This window comes from Misgurnus anguillicaudatus, chromosome 11 (genome assembly GCF_027580225.2).
Source record: "Misgurnus anguillicaudatus chromosome 11, ASM2758022v2, whole genome shotgun sequence".
Taxonomy (NCBI): domain Eukaryota; kingdom Metazoa; phylum Chordata; class Actinopteri; order Cypriniformes; family Cobitidae; genus Misgurnus; species Misgurnus anguillicaudatus.
This window is the reverse complement of record NC_073347.2, coordinates 11,071,605-11,077,604: the sequence shown is the minus strand read 5'-3', so window position 1 is coordinate 11,077,604 and position 6,000 is coordinate 11,071,605.

Below are 6,000 nucleotides of genomic sequence, written 5' to 3'. Positions count from 1 at the left end.
TCAAAATAAAAGACCCAAAATAAAAGCTCTTTTATGTTAATATGTATTTTACTGTTGTTGTTTATTATCATAGTATTGTAGCAGTATAGTAAACAACATGAGAGAAAACGAAAGACTGTAATCATAAATGAATAAATAAATATTTTTATAAATAAAGTTTTTCCTTAACCGATATACACTTTACAGTGAATACATTATTTTGTAACCATACAACGTTGGCAAATATATAATATATGTATCACATATGTATCACAACATGTTCATCAATGTAATATTTTAACAGCTAAAACCCGAGATCTATATGATAAATTTGTCCTTATATAATTTATTAATTTTGGTACACCAGTGGACTGGACTCACATTGCACTTAAAGCCCGATCTATGTAAAAGTTGTAAAAACAGTAAATCTAATAAATGTGTTACTTTTAAAGGTGTCCATATCCCAATTTACAGTACTGCGTACTACAGTACAAGATGTTACCCCTCAAGTGGACACGTGGGGGCGCTATATGACCAAAGAAAGCTGTGTGAATCAGTCGGACTGAAGTACAAGCATGTAGGAAAGAGCAAAGTTAGACCTTGTTTACACTGTTAGTCCAAATCCAATTTTGGTGCATATCCAATTGGAACCCAGTGTGTGTGATGCTTCACAATTCAATTTTCAGACCATAGAATGTAAAAATGCAAAAATAAAAATGAATCTAAATGTTAATATTTATCTCTGGATAACCTCATCACTGGATTATCTAAAACTTTTGGAAATGTCACACTGTAACATTATTTAATAATAATGATGTAATCAAACATTTAGTTTTTAATTATCTGAAATGACATGGTCGATAATCAAATTGTGAAAAACATATTATGGCTCCAAACTGTTTGTAATATTCATGTATGTTTGTGTCCAGTGCATCTAAAATGCATCACTCCCACGAGAGTTGCATAAAAAACATGGTCACACTGAATTTTCCTTCTGCAGCTGGAGATCAGGGTAAGGTTTTGTTGTCACAATCCCAGTCTGTCATCCTGCCTGTTTTCCCCATCTTCCTACGGACTTCATTTCCCATGATCCTCCACGCTCCCTGACCATAACAACAATTAAATGACGTGGTCATCCAGAAAAATGTAAAAATTTATGTTTAGTTTCATTTATTTATTTGCATTTACATTGTATCGTCTGAAAATTGAATTGTGAATTGTGTTACATGGACCGGGAATCCAATCGAATTTAGAACGTGTGAACGGCCAAAAATCACATGAAATCAGTTTTTTTTCTTATCCGATTCAGGCTACATTTAGAGTTGGTTTAAAACCCTTTTCAAATCGTATTTCTGGAAATCCATTTCCGTCTGACCACTCTGATCGCATTTGTGTAGCTTTTCGGTTACGTAAAACGTAAACATGTCAGACATCGAGGGAGATTGTCATGCCAGCGCGACGTCATTGCCATAGAAACAGTGTAGATAATCCGGAAAACAGTTATGATACACAATATGGACAGTGAGTCTGTCAAAAATCGGGTATGCACCAAAATCAGATGTGAACAAGGTCTTAGTGTGGTGGCGCGGGATACGCCACTGCTGTAAATTTAATTCCAGAGGTTAACATCAACCAACGTAGACATGAGCAGAGCAAGTAAAATAGTTAAAAAGCTACAAATTAATAAGCAGGATTTCAATGCACGTCTGTTAATAAACAGTTGTTTGTGTAACTTTTAGAAGGACCTTAAAATCTACACAGCGGTCCTATAAAGAGTTACAGTTTTTCTCAGTCGCTTTGGAACATTAGATTTCTCATTATTTTTTAAAAAGTCAGTTGTGCACAAAATATGAGCAAATTCTTATTGTTTTGGACAAATTGCAAATGATTTTATACAATCATGCAGACGATTATGTACAATTGTCTGCTGTTTGCTGCATTTTCAATTGCTTATGTCATTTTCCTCAAAATACATTATTTCTGTTGAATAGTCTTACATCTGAAAACATTTAGAAATTAGTTCATCACATAAGTCACGACATGCAGAATAGTTGACCTTTTTGTATAATTATATCTTTTTGTAGAATTGATAAATAAAGTGTTAGATCACTGTATAAGAAATACTGAGTAATTATTTGCTATGTTGCAAGGAAAAGATATTTGTTGTGATGTGCATCAAAATCTGCCTGACAGCCTGGGACATCAGGATAAAAATTTGAGTTGATAATGAGATTTTTTACATTATACAAAGAACCTTTAGTTTTATTATTTTGCATCTGTACAGTAAAATATTATTTATTTAATAACACAATGTCTGTAACTTCTAACGGAAAAAAAGAAAAGGTGTAAATGTATATTCTGTCCAATCAATTGCAATCTCTTTGACATACACGAATGAGTAACTTACACTGATGAAATACTCATCATCATTAAAACTGTAGCCATAAAGTTCACATCAGAAAATAGTGACAGATTTAACTGTGTACTCTTGTTATATTGACAACATGGCTAAATATTTTGTCTGTCTTGTTCATGAACAGTGACCCAAGGACTTGCCATTTTGATGGGACTGACATGTTTATTGACATAAAAATGTACCTTTAAGAGATGAATTCAGGATTTTGAACAAGTTACACGCTTTTGCAGGAAATCTATGTTGTGTAGGTATTAATTATTCTGAGAAATGCACGCATTATATTGCAACTTTTAAGAATGATTCCCAAAATTCTCAAAAGCAACTGAGAAAAATGTAAATAGCCAGTGAAATATGAAAATGTCCTTGACACATCAGGTTTTTAGTGCTTACAAATATGATGTGGTCATATGCTTTCTGACTAGCCCTGAAATATACACTCACCTAAAGGATTATTAGGAACACCTGTTAAATTTCTCATTAATGGAATTATCTAATCAACCAATCACATGGCAGTTGCTTCAATGCATTTAGGGGTGTGGTCCTAGTCAAGACAATCTCCTGAACTAAAAATTGAATGTCAGAATGGGAAAGAAAGGTGATTTAAGCAATTTTGAGCGTGGCATGGTTGTTGGTGTGTCAGACAGGCTGGTATGAGTATTTCACAATCTGCTCAGTTACTGGGATTTTCACGCACAACCATTTCTAGGGTTTAAAAAGAATGGTGTGAAAAGGGAAACACCCAGTATGCAGCAGTCCTGTGGGCGAAAATGCCTTGTTGATGTTAGATGCCAGAGGAGATGAAGAACAACAGTATGAACAGTATGAGAAGAGCAACTTTGACTGAAATAGACACTTGTTACAACCGAGGTATGCAGCAAAGCATTTGTGAAGCCACAACACGCACAACCTTGAGGCAGATGGGCTACAACAGCACCGGGTACCACTCATCTCCATTACAAATAGGAAAAAGATGCTACAATTTGCATGAGCTCACCAAAATTGGACAGTTAAAGACTGGAAAAATGTTGCCTGGTCTGATGAGTCTCGATTTCTGTTGAGACATTCAGATGGTAGAGTCAGAATTTGACGTAAACAGAATGAGAACATGGATCCATCATGCCTTGTTACCACTGTACAGGCTGCTGGTGGTGGTGTAATGGTGTGGGGGATGTTTTCTTGGCACACTTTAGGCCCCTTAGTGCAAATTGGACATTGTTTAAATGCCACGGCCTACCTGAGCATTGTTTCTGACCATGTCCATCTCTTTATGACCACCATCCTCTGATGGCTACTTCCAGCAGGATAATGCACCATGTTACAAAGCTCGAATCATTTCAAATTGGTTTCTTGAACATGACAATGAGTTCACTGTACTAAAATGGCCCCCACAGTCACCAGATCTTAACTCAATAGAGCATCTTTGGGATGTGGTGGAATGAGAGCTTCATGTCCTGGATGTGCATCCCACAAATCTCCATCAACTGCAAGATGCAATCCTATCAATATGGGCCAACATTTGTAAAGAATGCTTTCAGCACCTTGTTGAATCAATGCCACGTAGAATTAAGGCAGTTCTGAAGGCGAAAAGGGGGTCAAACTGTAGTAGTATGGTGTTTCTAATAATCCTTTAGGTGAGTGTAGTTTGAGTGATTATAAAAAATTCATATTGTTTACTTTTGTAAAACACTGCTCACTTTGGATTGGATTACCTGGCTGAGATATAGTACTTGGATTACCAGGTGATCTTAGTTTATGAATTCTGGGTGTTAGTTTCAGTTTGCCCTGTTGATAGATTTTCCATTATGATTCAAAGGATCATTGATGGTTATTCCAAAATTACACATTTTTATGTAAAAATGTAATGTTAAAATTACAATATAGTATGATTTAATACGTTTTTAAAATGGATTTTTAATGCTTTGATACTTTATTAGGTCTTTGGTTGTATTTGCATACACAGAGTAAAGCAATCAATGTGTGAGTGTGAAAACTTTAGAGGGCCCCAAACTTCATCCTGCTGAATATAATGGAAGATGGTTATGGGGATGAGTGGGTGTTGAGTGGATAAGGAAATGGGGTAACAAAGGAGGGATATTGTTCATCTGTGTCTGTTCTTTTGACTGGACAACTGCTTATATAACAAGAATAGAAAGAACAAAATGGGAAGAGAGCCATTTTCTCATACATTTGGTGTAGTTATCATTGCAGGTTTATTTATCTGAGACTCTTTATTTCAAGCTATCTGTTGTGTTTTAATGTCTTGCGGATATCCTTCCCGCTGTTTTCATACTGATAGACCTTAACCTTTTGGGTTTCTTCACTTATATTTGGTGTTTTCTTGACGCACAGGCCTGAACATTGGAGAAAGAGGTTGAAGGGTGTGAACATGCTTATGTAATGTCTTTGTGCTTCACATTGTAACAATTAGTTGAAATACACAGTTAGGACTAAGCTTTGAGCCTGAGGGCAGAAGCAAGCTAATAAATCTTTATTTATTAGATTTATTAATGGTACCCATTAACTTTTATAGTAGAAAAACAAATAGACCTAAAATGGAAGTCAATGGTAGTGTGAACTGTTTGCTTACCGTCATTCCTCAAAATTCTATCTTCTTTTGTGTTCAACAGAAGAAAGGAACTCCTACAGGTTTAGAACAACACACGGGTGAGTAAATGATGACAGATTTTTCATTTTTGGGTGAACTATCCCTTTAATTATGACATAATTGTAGGCTGACATTATTTAAAAACCCTGTGCCCCTTCACTCCATCATTATAAATACCAATTAAATTATTGACGCCCTGCTTATTGCGAACTGGAAAACTCTCAGTGGACAAACTGGCTCTCATTCAAGATGAGGACACAGCCGCCCACATGCTGCTGGGTTTCCTGGGATGCTATATGGGGTGGCTTGGCAGAGAGGGTGTGATGATGGCAATCCCAAAAGCACTGTGAAACACAGCAGGAGGATACAACATACACCAGATTTTAGTATTTACACCTTCAAGAGATAAACATCACATTTGAGGCTCTCCAGTTTGAATAGCTCACATGATGTGGTCACCTGGATGGGAGATGTTAACCTCTTATAACAAGCTGACCTGTTGTAACTTGAATGTTTTGTTCTAAAATCATGAAAGACACTGCAGATTTTTTAGGCATACCGAGTCGATACTCAATGTTCCTTGGCAAAAACTTGGTTAATTGACACCAAACTTCGAAAATACTTACAAAGTTTGGGGCTGACGGTCCCTAATTAATCCCTCCTTAATTTTACACAGTAAGGTAGCGTGCACACCAAATCATTTACACTTTCCCAATGGAAACGCTTTTCAAAAACGGCAGCAGTTGGCGGGTTTTGTTCATGCTGATCGCTTATCTTCTCTGGGCAGTGAGCGTTATGTGGGCTGTTTATGTACGCCGAATGCCTTGTGTTATGGCCGCCTTGGCGCTTTTCGAAAGCCGAGCATTGAGAGTTGAAAAATATTCAACTTTGGGTGAAAAGCTCAGCCTGTCAATGTCACTTCTCACTGGGCTGTTCAATCACAGTGAAGGAGGGGTGGGACAAATATCACAACAACCAACCAGCGCAACTTTCAATGACT